Raw genomic sequence first — 24,194 nt, forward strand, 5'->3', positions numbered from 1 at the left:
TCTTGGCACTCTGGTCAGGGATTACAGGCATGCATAAAAACCTAGGATTTACCTTTCCATTTTTGTTGGAAATGTAATTTTGATATATACTCTTTTGTTTCATGTTCATTAAAATTTGATCTATGCATATATTTTTGATATACACTTAATGTATTTTATCATGTAATATATAATAATGCTCCTCAAACATTTTTAGTAGAAATTTCCAAGAAGATAATTGCTGAAACACTCCTAATATGTTTGAAACATTAATAAGCATGTTCAAACAGAATAAATAAAACTCATATTATAATGGAACTGCAGAAGGGCAGAAGCAAAGAGAAATCTTGAGACTATTCAGAGAACTAAGACAATTAGATTCAAATGAGTAGGCATCCATTGTGAACACCAGCAGAAGGCAGAGGGCAGAGCTAGGAGCAACAGGACAGAATTGCCACTCAGTGCCTGGTTTTCATTTAACCTTGAATTCCAGGTGTTTATCTGAGATCTCATTTCTTCTACTTAATTTGAGTATGTTATTTTCTCTATTTGTGAGGGGATAAGAAGCTAGTTTTGTTTTTTTTCTTAAAAGTGTTTGTGCGGGTCTTCATTTTTTTAAGTCTTGAAATATATTTGTTCCAAGTTTAAGAACTTTATGTATTTATACACTGCCACTGTATTGGGGATGTCTTCTGACTTTGACTTTAAAAAATATGTATTTTTAATTTACTCTTTGAGAATTTTACATATGTATGTAATGTATTATGATTATATCCAATTCCTAATTTCCCCTCAAGCCCCCTAGAACTCCCCTTATAATTTCACTTTCTTCTTTTTAAAAATTCTATTACTGCCCAGTTGTAGCTGCTCTGTACATGCATCAATGTGGAGCATCCACTGGAGCATGGCCACAACCTCAAAAATGCCACCAATAATTACCAATAAATCCTCAGCTAGGGATCTGGCCCCATGAGCCGATCTTCAATCCATGTTGCAATGTAGAGTAGCTTGATCTTGTGCAGCTCTCACATAGGTAACTATGGTTGCTGTTCGTCCATGAATGCAACCACCAAATCATGCCATAAAGGTAGAATCTCCTCCTGTCTTCTGAGATACCTGTCTTTCCCTAGTTCTTTGATCTTTTTAAATCTTGATGTTTTAGAAAATCCTTTGTGATTGTTTCTTTACATCTTGTTCCATTCCCATGTCCTCTTTCCTTACATTTTGGGAATCTAGTTAAATATATGCTAGACTTCCTCATTCATCTGTATGCCTCTCAGATTTCCTTCTACATATTCAACTTCATGCCCTTCTGAGCTTCATTCTCTCTCTCACTCTCTCTTTTTAAAGATTTTATTTTATCTTATTTATTTTATGGAAAACAGCTCCCAGGCTCACTTGTCTTCGGTTTCTATCCATTTTCTTATCAGCTCTGTTGACTCTGCTCTTAATACTACCACCTAGTTTACTCACTATATGTGGTGGTTCAAATAAAAATGCCCCCCCTAGACTCATGTGTGTGAATACTTGATCCATATGGAGTGGCCCTGTGAGATGTAATCTTGTTGGAGTAGTTGTTGCCTCGTTGGAGGAAGTATGTCACTGTAGGAGCTGGCTTTACCATGTCCCATGCTCAAGCTCTGACAAGTGTGGAACACAGTCTCCTCCTCCTGCCTTTGAATCAAGATGTAGGATACCCTACTGCTTCTCTGGTGTCATGTCTGCCTGGATGCTGCCATGCTTCCCACCACGATGATAGGGGACTAAACCTCTGAAACTGCAAGCCAGCTCCAATGAAATACTTCATGAGTTTAAATGTTATGAGAGTTGCCTTGGTCATGGTGTCTCTTCACAGCTAACTAAAGATGCTGTGTTCAAAAATTTTGTACCCTAGTTGCTTCTTTTCTAGTCCTATTAGGTTCCCTTGTGTGGTTTTGCATATGCATATTTTCATTTGTCTTTATTATCTCTTCAACCATTAAGCATAGTTGAAGTACAATCTGTTCCTCTAAATTACAATATGGAATGTCTGTGTGGATTTGCTTGGGTTGTCTTTCTTTTTGGTGATGCTTGTTAAGTAAGCAAGGTTTCTCTGTTCCCTTCAGCTTTCTTTTGCTTCTTGCCTTTAAACATATTTATTTATAATTTTACTCTGAGGCATTGCATACAGAGTCTCTCCTTCAGAAGGTAAAAATCTGCCTGACAACTAGCTAATGCTCATGTCACTTTTCTACTTTCCCTGAAGTTTTCTTTACTGTGATATCGTAGTCAGGGCATGCATTTGACCCTGGATCATCTTTGCACACATTTGGTCTTCTGGTTATGTTTTCTACTATGAGGACATTTTTACACTGATCACAATACCATGAGAAACCTCTCGCCTTTGACATGTTTTTATGAACAAAGTTGTCAAAGTAGGAATTTAATTTTGTCATGTTTGGTTAATCCCACCAGATAGAAGTGGTTTCAATGTGTATTTATACTTGAGACATCATGTTCTCTTATACCTTGCACACATACCAAACTATCTTTTCCTGCCATCTGTATTTTTGAAACATAATTTTTAAATACATGTTTTGTAGTATTTTAATTTTATAGAGATGTTTGATCATTTGCCATATTATACCTTTCAAATTTGCTTCTTTTAGTTCTTAAAAATGTATGTATATGTGTCTATGCCAGTATATGCATGTGGGGTTGCCCATAGAGGCTAGAAGAGGATAGCGGATCCCTTGTGCTGGAGTTACAGGTGAGTGTGTGGAGCTGATGAGATCCAAATTCAGATCCTTACAGACAAACAGCAAGTGCTTGCAAGTGACTGACAATCTATTGAGTCTGATGAGTTCTTTGTTATGTTTATTGCTTTGGGGATTTTTAGCACATATCTATTATTCATAGTACCAGGTCCCATAAGACAAGTTTGACTGTACTACATTCTTTCACCATATAAACACTTCATTATCCTTTCTGCCCACTACTACCCACCTGATCCTCTCTTTCTTCCATATTTTCTTCTATGTTCATGTTTGTAAATGGTTTTATACATCTATATGAGTTTGAAGATCCACACAAGAGAAAAAACATGCAGTCTTTGTCTTTTGGTGTCTAGTCTATTTTATTTAATATGATGATCTCTAGTTGAACCCATACCCTAGCAAAGGTCGACATTTCTTTCTTCTTTTTGGCTGAGTAGAACTTTATTGTGGGAATAAATAGCATTTTCTTTTCTATTCTTCTGTTAACAGACACCTGACAACTTTGCTTTCCTTCTACTGTGAATAGTGCTTCAAGAAATAAGAACCCTCAAGATCCCTGTGGTATGGTGAACAGCACTTCTTACTCTGATTTTCTATGATAGAGATAACAGGGAAATTTCCCCCTTCCAGCTGGATCATTTTATTTAAATCCATCTATTTTCTTCAGATTAGACTCATAACCATTATCAACTACGCTGGAAGTAGTTTTAGCAGTAAGGAGTTGGAACTTCACTCATTATGGGATGGATTTTCTCTAGGCTCCCTTTTAACAGATTGATCTGGAATGTGACCCCTGGAAATGTCAACACTAAGTCTCTGTGGGTAACATGGAAACTGACTCATTTCTTTTTAGCTGGGTTATTAGTCTATCAAGAACATTTTATTTATTTGAAACAAATTGATTTTTAAATCACAGATATTAACAGAAATATCAATTTACAATATGTTGTGCAGCGAGGAAGAGATAGAGTTTCTTTCACTAAAAAAGAGAAGGTTCTCCTATAGAAGCCTCTTCTTATACTCAGATAGCTTGTTTCTACTTAAGCAACAACTCTGTTGTGTTTAAGTCAAAGAATCTGGATTTCTTCCCACACAGGTCAACACACTCTAGTGGGAACTTTAATTTTGAATGTGATCTCTGCTTGCTTTTGTTAAATCACAGAGGCCCAGTTCAGAATTAAGGCAGTTTGTAGCTCTACGAATGAGCTCTAGCTCCATCACTGGTCACCACTTTCTGAGCTGCAGTGTTTCCAATCAGGTAAGAAAAGGAGATGCTTAGGTTCAGAAGGGAAAGATCAGTAGAATTCATAAGATTTAACTAGCTGTATTTTAGATATTATGAATTGGAATCCTGGAAATTGAGCCCCAGGAAGAGGAGTGTGAGTGAGTGAGTGAGTGTGTGTGTGTGTGTGTGTGTGTGTGTGTGTGTGTCTGTCTGTCTGTCTGTCTGTCTGTCTGTCTGTCTGTGTGTCTGTGTGTCTGTGTGACCTATTTCAGTTTCTTTTATGATACCATTTTAAGTTCCAAGGCTACTTCACCTGATCTTTAACACTCATAACAAACCAAGAAGTAGACTCCCATATCCTAATTTCACTGGTAAGAAAGTTGACTTTTAAAGAGCTTAAGCGACTTGTTCAAGGAATAAAGCAAGAAAGAAGAAGGCATGGGGCTCAGATCTCATCTCTATTTCCAAATTCAGACCCTTTCCCAGTCCAATAGAAGTATATCCTCTAAATTGAGAGGCCCGTGTATCAAGAAGGATGACAGTAGGAGAAGGAATTATATATCATGTAACTATTTATAATTTCATTAAAATAATATGTTAAGCATACTGGAAAGGAACAATATACTTCTTTAAAACAATACATGTTCCCGTCCATATGCTAATTTACCAAGTAATTATAAAATAAGTCAAGTCTTTGTAAGTCATAACTTTAGTGGAGCCCCCCCTCTAAAAGCACAAATGTACTCAAGGCATGACAATGTTTAAAGTCAGTGCCTGCTGGTCACTGAATGTATTTCGAACTTCTAACTTGAGTCATTTTTTTTTACAACTTATTTAACATTCAGCTCCATTTTCACTAATGTAAATTACTGTAGGCATAGTAAGAATCTTGTTCCTTCTTGAAATCCTGTGTTGGTCTATGCCTTTGTTCCCCTTGTTGGGAACACCTTGAACACTCCCTTCAATCACTATCTCCTTTTCCTAGGCCCCGTCTTCTGTTCTTGATTTAAAGTTGTTCAAATGTCATCTTAACTGGGGAACCAATGTCCATGTGGATACTACTTCCTGAACCTCAATTCTCTGATGTTACTGTGTGTTTACTTCAATTAACATTCAACTTAGTGACTGAAATTGTTTCTTTAAATGTTTATATTCCCTACTGGATAATAGTTCTTGAAACCTAGTGGCTTTTTTTCCCTGCATACTCAGTGCCTGGCACTTCATAAAAATGATTAAGTTGGTTAGCTAAAAATACAAGACTTTAACACATGAGCCAGTCCTGCTTTGTGGTTACAGATTTAAAAGACTGAATGTCTTCTATCTAGGCTACTCCTATGTGCCCCACCCACACCCCTCCATGCTACCCTTGGGGATACAGGGAAAACACAGGTCCTGTATAATTATCAGCACAAGTGTAGAATGTCTTCAGCGTTGTTTCCATGGAAGTGGATTGTGGAGTCCGCAACTGGGATAAGTGATGTAAACCACATTCTAAAAATGCTTTCCATATACTAAGCAGGTAGAAGAGATTCCGCCATCAAGGGAAGGATCCTATGTCTAGTCAGGTTGTAAGTAAGGCAACAAGATGCTGCCAGGAAGCATCAAGTGCCAGCATGCAAAACTGGAAAAAGTAGAATACTGGCCAATGAGGATGCAGCACTGACTGTGGGGAAGAGGCTGGGTATCTTTTCTGAATGGTTTCAGGAGCAGATATATGCAAACAACACAAAAGGGCACTGCTCTTTCAACTTATTATCATTATCATGGTGGTGATGATGCTAATAATCGTGATGATGGTGGTGATGGGATGGTGACGGTGTTGTTCTTCGTGTTGGTGGTAGTGGTAGTATGTGTGTGTGTGTGTATGTGTGTGTGTGTCTGTTGTGTGTGTATGTGTGTGTATGTATGTGTGTCTCTGTGTGTATATGTCTGTGTGCATCTGTTGTGTGTGTATGCTTGTGTGTCTGTGTATATATATGTCTGTGTGTGGTTGTATATGTGTGTGTGTGTGTGTGTGTGTGTGTGTGTGTGTGTGTGGTGATATAAGTGTGTCAGCAAGCATTTGTGGGACAAAAGGAGAACTTAGTAGAATTGGTTATCTTCCATTTTTACATGGTTTCTAGAGATATAACTCAGGTTATTAGGCCTTTACCTGCTGAGCCATCTTGTCCACTGAAGAGCATTCTTATACTTTAAGAAAATTTATACTTACCACCCTATTTTTTGTGTTGTGATTTAGAGTGTGTAAGAAACTTTCCAAAGGGTTCTTGTTTTCTTATATATGTTTATTTCTAAAGACACCCAATCGTTATTGACAGAGAGATTAAATGACATCATTGATAACTCAAAGTCTGCCACTGTAGCTTGTTTAAGACAAATAGCCACTGATTCTGAATTTCTGTAAATTGGTAAATTAACTTCTTTGTTTACAAGTCATTCCAGAGAGGGCCTAAGTATGAGTTGTTGAGGCAATCTGCAAAGATAAAAATAAAAATAAAAAGACATGAGACCTAAGACCTCAAGGAGCAAAGACTGCAGTTGGCACAGCACAGCTTACCCTGGCAATGCAGGCACCATGCTGTGACAACAGCATTAAGTTCTTCACACTGCCCTCTTCATAGAAAGACCTCAGGAAGGAGTTTCAGATCACAGAAGTTCAGAAAATTTAAGGGAAAGAGCTAATTTCCAAAAGGCCCTCACTGTTGGTGAAGTGTGAAGACTTCACATTAGTAATTATAAGTTCATCCTAGAATTGAGGAGACAGTCAGGCAGAGCTGACCTTGTTCGTAACAATGAAACAGAGAGGGATCTGTGAACATGGTTTTCTAAAGATTCAACCTAATGTTTCCAAGAGACAGGGAAAGGGCTGAGGGAAGGGATGAGGGGATGGCTCCATCACCACCAATGACAGAGGAGCCTTATCGTTTAAGCACAAGCACTTAACTCTCCTCTCCTTCTCCTGCTGTGGAACTATAGGGGGAAATGGAGGCAACATAGAGATTAGAGAGGAAGGAGACAGCCAAGTTCAGAGCCTGCCCATGTTTCCTTTCTCTGCTGCATGTCTCCAAGCCTAAAGCTAGACTGAGAGACAAGGTGGCAGAAAAGATGGATTTATTGCTCCAAAAGAATAAGACTTTGCCATTAGTCTGGACTAAGGTATTTTGTACCAAAAGGGACTGCTCATGTATTTGCATGATGCGTAAAGCTATTGTGCACGTCTGAGTTTTCCTTGGGGGAAGGAGAGACAAAGAAAAAGAATTTCCAGTAGCTAGAACAGAAAATGTTAATCTATGTTCTCATCTCACTGAATTCAGACTATTCAATGACATAGTTGCTCTGTATTTCTACTTCACTCTATTCTTTCTCTCTAACTCACTCTAAAAGTGCATGCTACATGTACGCTCACATATACATACATGCATGCACACATATACATATGTACATACACTTTGCTAATGCTTCTATGCAAGCACATTTAGAGTTTTTGTTTTGCTTTAGCTTCTTTCTTCTTGATGAACAACTCAACTTCCATATATTGTTTTTCTGTTTACTTCTGCCATTAAACACAAAGGTACCTTTTCTTTTTTAATTTTAATTTTATTAATTTTATTAATAAAGTTATTAATTGAGTTACAGCTCAATTGTTATCCTATCACTTGTATCCTCCCATTCCTCCCTCCCACTTTCAGCCTATTCCCCTCCCTGAGGTCTTTGATGAGGGGGACCTCCTGCCCCACTATATGGCCATAGGCTATCAAGTCTCATCTTGGTAGCCTGCTTATTCTTTCTTTGAGTGCCACCAGGCCTCCCCACCAAGGAGATGTGGTCAAATATGGAGCACCAGAGTTCATGTCAAAGTCAGTCCCCTCTCTCCACATAGCTGTGAAGAATGCCCTGTCCATTAGGTAGATCAGAGTAGGGGTTTGATGTTTACTATTGTATTGTCCTTGGTTAGTGCAATAGATTGAACACCCCCCCCCCCGGCCCCAATCCACCCATCACAATGTTCTTCTTGTAGGTTTCTAGGACCCTCTGGGTCCTTCTATTTCCTCATCTCCTATATTTTTCTTACCTAGAGTCTCAGTAGGATGTCCTCACATCTGTCTCAATCTCCTGGTAAGTGAAGACTTTCATGGGACATGCTTTTTGGGATAGTGCCCAATTATAAGTGAGTATATACCATGTAAGACTTTGTGCTTCTGGTTAACTCACCCAGTATGATCATTTCTAGTCCCATCCATTTGTCCACAAATTTCAGGATTCCCTTGCTTTTAATAGCTGAGTAGTATTCCATAGTATAAATGTACCAGAGTTTCTTTATCCATTCTTCAACTGAGGGACATTTAGGCTGTTTCCAGGTTCTGGCTATTATGAATAAGGATGCTATAAACATGGTTGAGCATATGTCCTTGTTGTGTGGTGGAGCATTTTCTGGGTATATTCCAAAGAGAGGAATAGCTAGGTCTTGAGGAAACCCTATTCACAGTTTTCTGAGAAATCGCCAGATAGATTTCCAAAGTGGTTGTACAAGTTTGTATTCACACCAGCAATGGAGAAGAGTTCCTCTTTCTCCACATCCTCGCCAACATGTGATGTCACTTGAATTTTTTATTTCAGCCATTCTAATGGGTATAAGATGGAATCTACATTTTCTTTTTTATGTGACGTCTGATTTTTGTCATTTCCTTATGGTCTGCTACAATGCATACTCTCCCATTGCAGACCCTCTGTCTTTTGCTTCTTCCTACTAAGTAACTACTAAAAACTGCAGATATAGATACGAATATTAGATTCTTAGAAACATTCCTTCACAGCCTCTAACCCAAATCTTCATGAAGCATGCTAAGTGCCGTGTGCTAATAACATCAGAGTGTGCCTCTTAAGATGGGACACTACAAGCAACAACAAATTCAATTCTTACTATGCCATACAGTCCATACACACACAACTCTTTCTCTCCTACACACAATGCACACCAAAACCCAGAGGTTGGCAGAAGCCTTCTAGGAAAATGTCCCAGAGAAACAGGATATTGACATTCTCTTTTCTGCATTCTTGGAAATTGTGCTGAATGGCATGCTTCCTTTATCCAAAATTACGGGTCCTCAGTCCCTGCAGTCTCCTTAGCTAGCTCTCATCTGCCTCTAAGTGAGAGAGTTCTTCCTGAGCTGCTGGAATAGAGATGCTATCTTTTTACAAATGTAGTATGTATTTCCTGTAATAGTCAACTTCCTTTCTGGCCAATTTCTTCCAATTAGTCCTCAGCAGATCTCCTAGTTAACACAGACTTCTATCTATCATTCTTCCTACAGCCTTCTTGAACTTTAGCCTTTAGAATATTCATGCCAATGTAATTGGTTACAACATGCATGCGGCTATTTGAACAGGAAGTTGTTCCCTTTATTATAACAGAAGAGGGAGAGCTTTGTTTAAACAAAGACTGTAAATAGGCAGGAATGAACTGGAGGAGCCTTTTGTTTCACCCACACAATAATTACTTATGGTTTTCAAAATCAAGAATGCCTCAGTATACTGTTCATTTTCTTATTTCTCTTCCAATCTGTGGTATATTTATTTTTTAAATTAACTTTCTATCTTCTTAGGCAAGCTGTAAACTCTAAAGTCTTCATTGACAAATACACCTGTGATTTGGGAAAGACATAGTAATGTCTCCTAAAGTTGTCCAAATCCTAAACCCCATAACTTGGAGATATATCACCTCATCTGGTATAGAAGTCTCCACAGATACAATTATGCACAGTATTCTAAGATGGAGCATTATCTTGTATTATCCAATCAGTTCAACATAATCACTGGATACTTAGAAGAAGGAGACAAGAGAGTCTAAGTCAGAAAAAAAATGTAACAACAAAGCAGAAGTTGCGGTGATGGGCTTTGAGGATAGAGGATAGAAGCAAGTATGGCAGATGGCCTGCAGAAAGTGAGAAAGGTCCAGAAACAGATTCTCCCCTAAATCCTATAGGCTCAGTGCATACTTGATAGCCAGCACTCAGGTAATAGAGCTTAAGATTCACCTAAGAGTACTGAGTGTAGTACTATAACATAATGCATTTTAGTCAAACCACTAATTTTGTGATATTTTGTTACAATAGCATTAGACAATATACACATTATCTAAAATATTTTCACAAAAGCAAATTAAACTTTATTAGTCCAGTATCTTTCTTACTTGCTCTTAGTGGCCATATTGAATTAGATTTATACCAGATACTGACTCATTACAGTGAGATCCAATCACTACTTGTATATATTATAGATCATAAATTAAAACTTAGTAAAGTAATAGCTTCCATGTGCTTCAGACTGTTAAACATTAAGTATTCTTCCACATAGTTGCCAACCAGAAATTTACCATCTTAGCTGAGGTTTCCATTGCTGTGACTGGACACCATGACCACAGCACTTCTTATAAAGGAAAACAGTTGCTTACAGTTTAGAGGCTTAGTCCATAATCATCAATGGTGAGAAGCATGGAAGTATGCTGCTAGCCATGGTTGGAGAAGTTCCTGAGAGTTCTACATCTAGATTGGCAGGCATGGGGTGGTGGTGGTGGTGGGGTGGCCGGAAGGAGGGAGAGAAGGGGGCGGGGCTTGAGCATCTGAAACCTCAAAGGCCAATCCCACTGACCTACTTTCTCCAAGAAGGCTATACCTCCTTCAACAAGGCCACTAATAATGCCACTCCTTGTCAATCTATCAATCTATGATAACCATTTTTATTCAAACCACCACATTTGCCAAATTAAACTGTTTTCTTTTTGTTTGTCCTTTGTTTAGGCTTTTGCAATTGCCATCTGGATATTGTTCAACATACCTGCCCTATGGCACCTATGGGTACATGAGCACTTCACATTTGTCTTTTTTTTTTAACTTGTATAGAATATTGTTGAGATAAGGATGCCCTGTTGCTTAACATGATCCTCACTGCTGCTCACAGAGAATACACAGGTCTTGGTAGTAGTGACGGAGATGTGTGCTCAGAAACACCCAATGAACAGTTTTAAATGCTACCCTTTGCATTTGCAGCATAATAATCATGATAAACAAAGCTCACATGCCTTACTTTCCAGTGCAAAAGAGGCATTCTTTGCCTTGATCATGCTTAATTCCTTTTAACTGTCACCTGTGAAATTGAATTTGATTTGACATATGTCAGTGAGGCTATGAGACAACAAAGACATATACTATGTGAATTTTCTTTCATATTTGCAGATCAGTAACAGCAGACACAGATTTCAAAAGAAAGGATGCCAACAGATGCCATCCCTGGAGAACCGCCAAATCGACCAGGTGTAAAGGCTAAAAAGGAGACATGAAATAGGAATGTAGGATGAAGCACCTGTTGGTGCGACTCCTGTTGTTCTTGGCTGCTACCAAGTTTAATTTGAGACAGACAACAGAGGGAGATAAAAACTGGGTCATTGCCCACAGCCAGGTATTTAAAGCATGAGGGAAACAGCCTGCACAAATTCAAATGAACTATCTTTTTGTTTCACTATGAGAAATTATGTCAAATTATCTTGGATTCTTACATAGCAGGGATTCAGACAAATGTCACCTTTCCTCATTGCTTTATGTCCTACACACTCAGTCTAAACAAACACTGGAGTGCTATAGGAGAAGTATTCGAATCCAATGTCTTGAGAAAATCAGGTTTCTATGCTTTACTTTAGCTGGCGTTGGAGGCATAAGCCCCAGCTGGCAGTCAAGCTTTATCTTAAGTAGTTGATATGCAATCAACTTCCATGTCTATTAATTGATTAGTAAAGAAAATATGGTACATACATTCAATAGAATACTACACTCCCTTACAAAGGAAGAGATATAATTTCCAACATGAATTAAAGTTATGTATATGCTGTCATAAAAGAACTATGTTTGAAGCATTGGCAGCCATGCTTGTGTCTTTCCACAGTGACCTAGTTGATTGAATAACAATAAACTCACAATCTACGTCAGTTTTGTTGCCTTCAGAATGCCAAGTAGTCCTAATTTCCCCTAATAGCATACCAAAGCCAAACATAAATTCCTTTATTCTGATCTAGACTACTAATATCAGTTCTCAGAACATATTACATATCATAAATAAACTTATGTGTACATAGGTCTTAGAATGGTTGTATAAGTGTCTGAGAAAAGACAGAAGAATTCAATGAATAACAATGAATTACAAAGGGGAATAGGACCAAGCAAGAGAAAGTCTGTGGGAGGCGCTGGTGCAGAACTAAGCTGCAGGAGAAGGGTGAGACTGTGGTCAAACTGAACTGGCACAGAGGAGCAGTAGGACTGGCTATAACTGGGAAGTGCAGCACCAGGGTGGATGGCCAAGGGGGAACAGATGGATGGAATTCAAGTATGCCACATTGGCCCTAGGGATAAAGCTAAGATGGAATCCTTGGGACAGTTGGTAATTCTGTGCCCATCAGGCCCTTAATGTGCACATTGAGTGTTCAGATCACAGGGAAGTTCTGACTATTTGCCATTGCAATGTTAGATTTTCTCCTCCTCATGGGGTCCAGGTGAAAATGAAGCACCTTTTGCTGGTCTGACATATTTCATACATTCTCAGGCCTGTTTTCCTGATACAATTTTAGTATGACCACTTCTAGGGGTGTGATTTACTTTGATGGATTTAGAGGATGGTGACCTCTCAACTTCAGCGTATAAGTTATTTATAAGTCTGGGTGGTGCCAGAGAGATGGCATTAGTTACATGAGTGTCAAGATGTAGACTCATCTGCTTCTGTATTTTCACTTAGAACGAGTCACAAGATGCTTGGACAATGGGGCACTGAGAACAAAGCCTGGACTGAAAAGACAGTTTTAAAAGATTACACAGACTGATCTCAACACATATAAAAGGAAATAATCTCAATACATCAAGAAAAATACCACACATTTTCACATGTGGCACTGGAAACAATTGAACTCACAGAAGAAAAGTAAAACATACTGGTTATGAATGGGTGAGCAGTGGAAGGGATGGATAGACAAATGATGGTCAAAATGTACCAAATCTTAGAAGGGGGTCGGGGGGGGGGGTGTAAAATTGACTGCTGTGAGAATGTGTCTTGTAATAACACCAGAAGCTACACCCATAAAGTCTTAGCAATATGTCTGCCAAAATGTGAATGGAAGAAGCAGGATAAAAATCCCATGAGGCCTCAGTCCTACACAGAGAATGCTGGGAGTGGAAGGAATAGTTTTCTGCATGGATGAGCATACCAGTTGGTTACCTAGTACCAATGGTCAGCATGGAAAATGTACAAAAATGTGGCAGTATATAGGCTGATCAGGTTATATTTAGGAATATATACATGTGAGAGCAATTAATAAAGAAAGAGACCATAAATTTGAAAGGGAACAAGAAAAGGATTTAGAGGGAGAAAAAGGGGAAGAAATGATATCTTAAAATCTCAAAAAAGGATAAATTATTAAAATTTAAAATGTAAAGAACAAGTGCATGATAAAATGGGTATACCCAATAATTCAATACTATATATTCATATATAATTTAATAAATTTCTAATGTTCTTATCATGAAAAATGCTAAATATTTGAGGTGATAGATGTGTTATTTTATTTAATTTTTCTTCATTGTACTAAAGTCACAATGACACTTTAGATACCATAAATTAATTCAGTTTGGTATCATCTTCTAAAAGTACATATATACTGAACTAGGGAATGTCAAAAACAAAAACCTAAAACCAATGATGAAAATGGAGGTTAAATAAGACTTCTCATTTAAAAATTCATTGATCTGCATTCTAATGTAATGGTATAAGGGCCTCAGTAAAGCAGATTTTTATATGTATAAAAAAAAAGGAAGCAAGAAGTGAGAAATAATGACCTCCAAAGACCACTCAGTTTGAGGAATAGGTTTAAAATTCAAGTAATTATGCTATAAATTCACGTTCAGGTATCTCCACTTGAGTGAAAGTTAGATGAGATCAAATCTTGTCATTTGACATCAGCTTGAAGAATTACTTAGCTTCCCAGAGCCCAAGATTGCTCATTTTTTAAATCAAGGGAGCACTAATAAATTATTTTAAACTTCTGAAAGAACTAAAGAACCATTTTATCTCCACTGAAGGAAGATTTATGTGAAACTCCATCATTAAATAATGAAAGTTATTTTTAAAAGATTGCTTCCTTAGTTTACATGGCAGAAAGCTGGATTTTGCTCTCCCAAGTTGAGTCTCTTAGATATCACTTCAGACAAGGCCAACAGGACTCACTGTAAGTAGCTTGAGTCTACATGCTTCCAAAGTCTCTATAATAAGACGAGCAGAATAAGTCTACCTATGATGACTCAGAAGCAAAAAGGATTAGGAGGTTGAAAAGATAAACACGGTAGCAACTTATATAGTTTGGACCTGAGAGGAAAAAGTATATAAGGACCATTTTCTTTATTTAATTTGAACTTTCAGTATTTACTTTTGGAGTCTTTGGAATGCTTGGTACCTATTTCCAGACATTCTATACTCTCAGAACTGAACCAGTATATGCCTGGGGCAAAGCTTCAGTGTAAAGATTGAAAAAGGAGGCTCCAATAACAGAAGTTGATACACTACTAACCGTGGCCATGCCATTTTCTTTACTTGCTTCTTATTTTCTTCTTATTATGTATAAAATCCAGACAACTGATCTACCTCATAACAGAGATACTAACATGCATTTATTTTGTCACTTGGCAGAGAAACCTCATTGAAACTGAAAGCTATTTGGGAAACAATGCATCCTTCCTATTTGGCCCAACTTGTTTCTAAAGGAAACTTGACAAAACTACCCTTGAGAAATCTAACAGAAAAGCAGAATTTAACCACCAAGTTTCTAAGGCAACATAGGTTTCTGAAATACTGAGTAGTAGTTTTAGAAAGCTGTTGAAGTAAAAATATTTTTTCCAAATAATTCTCACACATATTTTCATTTTATTACTCACTTATGCAAGACTCAGATCTCCAGAGGGAAATCTTTAGTCTATTCCTGGAATCCCCACTGAGAGACAGAGTCCATTGTCAATGCAAATGCATAGGAATTTATTGAGCTGATGCTACAGGGTCTGCCAAGCTCCTTTGAGCTGGAGATGCTGAGGAGCAGAAGCATGGACCTTTTATACCCTTTACAGAAGCAGAACTTAGCAGAGAAACTTGATGGGTTAATAGACCAGCATTAAGACTTTTTCAGTTGGGGAGGGGTAAGTATAATTTGAGGGTATTAGAAAAATTTAAACACAAGCTGTAACACAAACTGGCTGTCCTTGAGTCAAGCTGGACTCTAAGGTTTCTCCTGTCCCTGTCACACACTCACAGTGATCAGATATCGCTGTCTGTCCTTGGTTCAGGCTGGACCCTACACAAACTGGCTGTCCTTGAGTCAAGCTGGAACCTTCACAAATTTACATGCTTTGGCCTTAATGAGGGTCCTTAAGGGAGGACTGGGTAGGCCGACTTTTCCCAGACTTTGGCCTTAATGGGGGTTCTTAAGGAGAGGGGCCTGGTTCTTTCACTTATGAGACAGAGAAATGAACAATCAGAGGTCAGGATTTAATGCAAGAAGCAATTCTACCATGTGTGGGCATGGGGATATGAGTGAATGCATGGAAATTTTTTTCCAAGAATTTGAAAACAAAGTGTTTAGGTAACTATGTGACAGAAGTTAAGTCTTGACACAAGACATTAAACTAGACTTTTTAAAAAGGTGACTTGTGAGTCTTGCAAAGAAGTTTAGGCCATAACCTATAGAGATAGGGAGGCAATAAACAATTTCAAAAATTGGCAGTAAGTATCCAAATATACATTATCTAATGTGGAAGAGTACTTTGACTAAAAGAGAAAGCAGTGACATACCGGTGTTTCGCGAGTCATTCAGTTGAGACGTGAGTCAAAGAAATAGGTAAATTCTTGGAAGAGCTATTTGAGACCAAGTGAGTAGGAGAATTTGAACAAGCCAATGGGAAGGGCATGAGAGAGGGATTCTAGGATAAGATCCTCTGTGGAAAAACTGGATGCCCAATTGAAGAAAGCAAAACTATAGATGTCAGAAGTGCTTTTACTGAAGATGGAGAATTCCGGGTTAGACAAGCTAATTTTTAGGTACCTGTAAGATATTTTTAAAAATTACAACTCACTAAGATATTAAGATGCTGGTGCTCACAATCGAACCATCAAATTCTACAGGGTTTGAACTCACCAACACAGAAGATTTGAAGTGATTGGGTATAGATGAAATGATCTTGTTTCTGGAAGATCATAAAATTAGTTTAAAACTTTGAAATTTTTTTTATGCATTTGGGATATAGAAAAAAGTATTTTTCTAGCAAAGAGATGAGCTAGGGTGTTGTTTTGAACAGCTAAGATGTTTTTTTAAAGCAACTTTTATTGAAAATAGATTCTTGTCTCCATAATGCATAGTTTTCTCTATAATGTATAGCATTTTCCTCACTCTAATCCTTCCAATTCCTCTCCCTCGCCCCTCATCTCTGGATCTACTCATTTTTTTGTGTGTCACATTAGAAAGTAAGAGACTTCTAAGAGATAATAACCCAACAAAACAATATTACACCTGTCAGTGTGGCCAAGATCAGTAACACAAGAGACAGCTCATGCTAGCAAGGAAGCAGAGCAAGGGGAACACTCTTCTATTGTTGGTGGATGTGCAAACTTGTACAGCCACTATGGAAATCAATATAGCTATTCCTCAGAAAGTTGGAAGTTGAAATACCTTAATATCCAGATATACCACTCTTAAGTATATCCCCAAAGGATTCTCCATCCTAACACAAGGACACTTGCTCAACCACATTTATTGCAGCTTTACTCATCATAACTGGGAACAACATAGATGTGCCTTAACAGAAGAAGGGATAAGAAAAATGTGGTACATATACACGACGGAGCATTATTCAGCTGTTTAAAAATGACATCATGAAATGTGCAGGCAAACGAATGGAACTAGAAAAAGTCATCTTGAGTGAGGTAACCTAGACCCAGAAAGACAAATATGGTTTGTATTCATTCTTATAAATGAATATTAGCTGTTAAGTAAATAATAAACAAGATACAATCTATAGACTCAAAGAGATCATGTAAACAGGAGGAGTCTAGGGGCGATACAGGGATCTCCCTAGAAGGATGAAATAGTATAGATTTTAGGGAACAGGTAGAAATTAAAGTTGGGGGAGGTTCAGATAGGAAGGAAGGAAAATGGGGTAGAGAGAGTGAGTGTGGGAAAAGAGGTCTGGAATTGTAGAGTATTTGGCATTGATGTGGAAGCCACGAAGGTGACCCTAATGAGAACTAGTAATGGGGACGCAGTGTCTTAACTAGCCATGTCCTGTAGCCAGGCAAGGCTTTCAGTGGTGGGACTGTATTGTATTTAGTTGAGTTGTTGACCAAGAGAGTACCAGGGAAATCCCCAAACAATCTAGGCTGTTGCCAAGACAAAGGGATGCTCTCAGAAAACTGACAGTTGTGCTCCATTGCTGAGAATAACACTCACACACACAACTCACTGAACATGGAGAACTATTTTTCATAACAAGTCAAATCTCAACGACATACCAAGGTGAATGAGGATTAGTCAGTGATTTCTGAAGGACACCAAGTAGAATTGTGCATTGTATCTAACAAATGCTCAGGATTATATTAGTGTTTTTATTTAGAATAGCAAAACGTTTAACAGATGTAAGTAATTCCACACAAGAAAGGTCTCTGAAATGCTACTCTGAAAACTATCTAGCATCTGTTTAATTAAACAGGGAAACAATGTAATTGGGAATCTTCACTTCAATGAATCTATTCATTCCACTCCCCTAGTATCAGAAAAAAATTATTATAAATGACTCTGAGAGTCAAATTATTTACTCTTTTGGTTATTGCATTTTGTATTTTCAACAAAAAGCTGTCAGAAAGGATGTGATTAGGCTTAAAATTCTATTACTTTGACTGAAGGGCTAGGATATATACCAAGGAATTCAAATAAGTTCACAAATTACCTTGTGGTCTTTTATGTCCATTAGGATTCACTTAGAGTGGCACAGGATTTAATTAGCTGTATACTCTAGATAGTTTTGGGAAAGTAACTGTGTAAAGGCAACACTAGCCTCTGAGAAGGAATGTTGATCTTTTTGTCCTTCTATAGCATTGCTACCATTGTTCCATTGATCTGGGCAGATAACTTTTTAAAAAAGATAATTTCTCTGCTTGTTACATATATATTTGTACCAAAACTTGGTAATATTCTATTTATGATAAGAATTTAAGATAAGGATCTGAGAAGAAGTAGGAGAGGGTGAAACATGATCAAAATATAATTTGTCTTTTTCTATAACAAAAGGAATAAATATTAAAAGGAACACTAAAAATGAAATCACATGTGCCTTCTAGGGATAATTACTGTGGAAAGAGAAATAATTTGCCTTTAACCATTGCTTATTTACCTTGCTACATAGTTTAATGCATCTTTGATTGTATATGTCATCCTTTCTTTTCCAACTGTGGCTTTCTTGCTAATATTATTGTGTCTGAAGAGAGCCTGGACGCTTACCAAGTGTGATGAGTAACATTGAGCCTCGAATAGATGCTAAGACTGCACAGAGGATTGGGAGAGGATTGTTCATGGAACATGAAACCAAAGCAGATGTGTCAATTCCCGCAACTCTAGAGAGCGCCTGGAACACCTTCTGCTTCCCTCTGTTGCCAATTCTCACATCTACACATGCACACATGAGCCAAGGTAATGGACTTTCAGTTTGTACACATACATGTACATGTGTGTGTGCATATAACAATAATTGTACACAACAGATGATGAATTTGAGAGGAGTGAGGACTGAGTGAGAAGGGGAGAAGAGGAGTAGGAGAGATAAAGATACAGTGCTCACGTATGGAATTCTAACAACAACAACAACAACAACAACAAAAACCTGTATAAAACAACCAACCAAACAAGAATCAATGGCAGGCATTTTTTTTCCTGGTTAGGATGATCTGTATTTGACCCTTTCTTCTCCATTCCTCTCTACCTCTCCCATCCTTTTCCTTCTTATTCTTTCTCTTCCTCCCCCCGCCCCACCTGAGCATATTTTAGATATTTCTGTACTAGTTTCAAAGAAAGCCCTGGCTCTCTTCATGATCGAGCACTTACGTCTTGTCTGCATCCTGCTTTTCTTTCTGCTCTTAATTTGCTTGTTTAGTCTCAGAACGGTGGCTTGGAAGGGACCGTAGGATAAGAACCAAGAATGGCAGGCTTTTTTTCCCCCCCACTCCACCGACAAGCAGCTGTGGGTGAGTCAGGACTCTGAGCCTGCTGGTTTCTTCATCCTTGGGAACCCATTAATATGTCTTCATGCTCTATTAAAAGGTCTTTCTATTTTTCATTCATGTCTCAGCATCTGTTGAGTCTCTGCTACTATATCCTGCCTACGAAGAACATTTTTAAATTGCTTCAGTTAATATATTCGAGAAGTAGATGTTGCAGTTGACATTATAAGCTTATAAAACTGCAAAACATCTTTGATTTAAAACTGTTTTGCCAAGTACATAGATTTTGATTAATACTCATTATTTTTTGAACTATGTCAGTGACTCAGTGCTCATAAATTTATATTTTAATTATCTTAAAAAAAGAATTCCAAAAATTTAACTACAATAAATTTCATTAAATGTATAGTAGAAGTCAAATACATTTATAATTTATATATTTTATTGGCTCCTATATCTCCATGCATTATAACAGTTACTAATGTAACTATTGCAATCTACAGTTGATGATGGATCATTTGGTTTCCCAAATTTGCATGCTAATTACCATTGATGTATTTGAATTCCATTTCCCAACACCTTGTGTTAAATGGGATCAAATCTTTAAAGTAGACCTTATAGTACCTTTCCTTATTGTTGTGACCAAGAAACTTAAGGGATGTAGGGATTATTCTGTCTCACAGTTTTTGGGGACACAGTCCATCATAATGGCATGACTGTAAAGTGGTTGATCACACCACATCCAGAGTCAGGAACCAGAGAGAGGTGAATGCTGGTAATCATTTTGATTTTTTTTTTCATTCAGTTCCTGATCCTTGCTGTGGAATAGTACTGCCTATATTTAGAGTGGATCTTCCTACATCAATTAACCTAGTTTGGAGATTTCCTCACAGATATGCCCAGACATTTGTTGCTATGGTGACTCTAAGTCTCATAAAATAGACAATCGTGATTAAGTATCACATATGCCATATTAATAAAACATATATATATATATATATATATATATATATATATATATATATATATATGAAATGCTAAGATAATTTATCTCAAAAGAATGGTGTCCTAATGCCATGGCACACTTTTCAGTTGATATGTACATGTAAAATATAAAATAACGAAAGAAAACCTGCTGTATTACCATGGCTATTTCAGTAACTTTTTTCTTTTTGACATCAACTCTTTTCTCTCTGATAAGGAAGTTGTGGTTCATGGTTGTTGGTCAGCGACCCATGTGCACGAGTCTCCTGCTAATGATGAGCTTTAACGGTTTGCAGTGATAAAAATCTGTTTCAGACTTCACAACCTTAGGAAAGATGCTCCACATGAATTATCTAGGTGATCAATACGAGATTTAAACATCTGAGGCTCTGGAAGAGAGTTTGCTGTTTATCTTCCTTTACACTTCAGGGAGGGGCACAGTAGGCATCAAAACTGGAAGATAGCTCCTAAATCCAATATTTCTTCTGCTGTACTATCTGTGTGGAACAAATGATCTAAATGCAAAACTAAGGCTTTGGGTAGCAGGGGGATTGAAACCAGAGGTCAGTGGGCAATCACCTGCAGACCAGATTTGACCTGCACGTGTTTTGTAAATAGCTGGAGACGCAGCTATGCTCATGACTGTGGCTGCTTTTCTGCAAAGGTGGAGTCTTTAGTGGCTAAAACAAAATACAAGTGTACAACCCACAAAGCTTAAAATATTTATTCTCTATCTTTTCAGAAAAAAAAACAAACAAAACTTCAAACTCTGCTTAGCATATATTCAAGTCTTTGCACTTTAACTTCAGAACAAACTTAGTGATGAAGTTACTAAGTGTGAAAATCACTTCTTGCTATGTTGCCTCTTATAGTCAAGTACTCCTCTGAGGAGGAGAGGAGAAATACATTGAAAAAAATTGAGAGTAGCATTCATATGGTTAATTACATTCTGTTGTTTACAGAATTTTTCAAAATTTTCAATTTTTTTAGTGTGTGTGTGTGTGTGTGTGTGTGTGTGTGTGTGTGTGTGTGTGAGAGAGAGAGAGAGAGAGAGAGAGAGAGAGAGAGAGAGAGAGAGAGAGAGAGAGAGAGAGAGAGAGAGATGTACATGCAAGTGCCCGTGGAGTCCAGAAGAGGGCATTGGATCAACTGAAGCTGGAGTCACAATTAGTTGTGAGCCTTTTAAAATGGGTACAACCTTTGGAGAAGCAGTGCAGTACAGTTTCTGAACTGCTCAGTCACCTCTCCTGCCCCATTTGCATCCTTTTATGTGTACCAAAGAAGCAGGTAAACTCTACATAGTGTTAGTACATAAACTTGGATTAAACTATTTTTATTAACGCCCTAATTTTAAAATTTTTTCCCAGAGAATTTTAAAAAGAGTACAGAGAGGATCCATGTATTCTCCATCATTTTCTCCTGTGTTCTCACACAATCTAAAGCTAGGAATTTGACAGGAGTAGAATATACGTGCTTTTTTTTGTCCTATGTCACTTATTTACAGATACAGAGTCATGCTGTCACCACCACCAAGACACAGAACCCATCCATCGCCATAAGTGCTTCCTTGTAATAGTCATGCCTGCTTCTCCCCGACTCCCCAACTCTCCTCTGACGACTACTGGTTTCCATCTCTGTGATTTTGTTATTTTGAGAATGTTACACAAATGAAATAATTACCATTTTTTAAATTCTCATTTTTCTAATGCCCCTGTGAGCTATCCCAGTTGTACACATAAATAGTTAATTATTTCTCATTGTGGAGTAAAAGTCCATGGTATTGGTGGCTACAGTTTAACTATTTCTTAACATTCAAGAAACTATTCTTTCTTGGAAAGAATGGAAAATTTGGGTTTTTCAGAGTTTTTGTTGCCTTTTTGTGTTACAAAAATCTACCATGAATGCCAAGATTATAATTACTGAATTATCAATGGTGTGTTGTTGTATATGTGTTAAAATTATTCTGAGTTATTTTATACATTGATGTTTCTATTAAACATTAGTATCAGCATGTCAGAACATTCTCCACAGTTGAGTGGAGAGTGGGATATGACTTTCTCATGTACTCTGGTGCCTCACATTTGACCATGTCCCCTGGAGGGGGAGACCTGGTGGCATTCAGAGGAAGGACAGCAGGTTACCAAGAAGAGACTTGGTACCCTATGAGCATATACAGGGGGAGGAAATCCCCCTCAGGAACAGTCATAGGGGAGGGGAATAAGGGGAAAATGGGAGGGAGGGAAGAATGGGAGGATACAAGGGATGGGATAACCATTGAGATGTAACAAGAATAAATTAATAAAAAAAGAAAATAATAAATAAATAAATAAATAAATAAATAAAAGAATTCTAACTTTGTCATATTCTTAACAGCATTTGATGTTATCACTTTAAAAAAGTTAATTGTTTAGGTGCATAGTGATATTTTTCTGTGGTGTAGTTGACATTCAATCTCTCTGTGGTATAGTTGCCATTCCCCTAATATAGCTCATAGTATTGAACATTTTAAATAATTATTTTAATTAATATGTTTACTTTATATATTTAGTCTATTTTTATTTTTTCTGCATCATCCCAGTTTTAGTGTTGATGAACTAAGTACTTTTAACCTATTTTGAAATTTTTTCCCTTAAATTTTGAGAGTCATGGGTATGCTATAAATATGTATGAAAACATGCTGGTGATACACACACACACACACACACACACACACACACATTGCAGTTAGAAAATAAGTTCACAGTGACTTAATTAAATGAACAAAACAGCTTAAAATAGTGGCTGGAAAAGTCACATATCCTAAAGAAATAAGATTGAGTCAACATTTGTTTTCTGGACATGAGTAGTGATCTTTACTTTTTCATTAGGCACTATGTAAGAGCTATACCCTAGCAGAGTGGTTTTATCAGGAAGGCATTTCATTTAACCGTAACTAGGCTGCTTCTGTGTCCTTCCTCTCACATTCCTTGTGTTCAGTCCTTATCCTCTGGGTCTAAGGAACCTAGCCACTACACTCCAGTTGTCCTAGAGCCTAAGTGGTAACAGTATAGTAAAACACAAGAGTAATCTTCTCTTCAAAATGACTTTCTCAAAGTCCTACACAAAGCGAGCACAACCCTTTCGACTTATACATCACAGCCAAAACCTGACTAATCAAGTTGACTTAATTTCAAAGTGTACAGAGTAAATGCCATCTCTTAGCTGAGCACAAGACAGCTCTAAAATACAATTGGGCAAGGGCTGGGAATAGACAAAGAAGGAAACTAGCAATCTTCTACCACTGTCATTTTGAATAAAAATTCCCATTTCTTTACTGCAATTTAAGAAAATTTCCTCTTCTAAAAGGCCTTCCTCTCCTCCAAAATACTCTTTAAAATATGGTGATTGAAAAAGATTACATCACTTTCCCCTCTTCCTGCTGAGTCCCCCCTCCCAGCTACCACCCACCGATTCATCCCATGTTGATAGCTTTAAATTGATAGCATCCTTTTCTTTGATTATTGTTGTTACATGTTGTTATATATGCATTAAATATATAAATGCAGCCTGCTGAGTCATTTCTTTGTTGTTTGTGTGTACCTACAAACTGTAGCATTTCACAACACTGTACTTAGGTTCATAGTATCTACTTAAGTTCTGTGGCATCAAGAGAAGGCATGAATTCACTGGAGTCTTCTTGTTAGACAATTATTAAGAAGAATAAGAGTTGATAGTGACAAGATGTGATGGTGATCGTTTTACATTCAGAATTTTAGATGCACCAAGATAGGAAAGATGTTTTCTTCAACGCTCTCAAATACAAATAGCCAAAACACTAAGAATGTAACATTTACATAATTCCTGATTGTGTCTTCTCACTATAGGTAGTTGATTGTATATATGTGTAATAATATAAATGTATATGTAAAAAATAAAAAATGTTTAATTCATAAAAAATAATAAAATTTTAAAAAGAGATTTGGAGC

This window comes from Acomys minous, assembly GCF_964271855.1.
Source record: "Acomys minous genome assembly, chromosome: 2".
Classification (NCBI taxonomy): Eukaryota; Metazoa; Chordata; class Mammalia; order Rodentia; family Muridae; genus Acomys; species Acomys minous.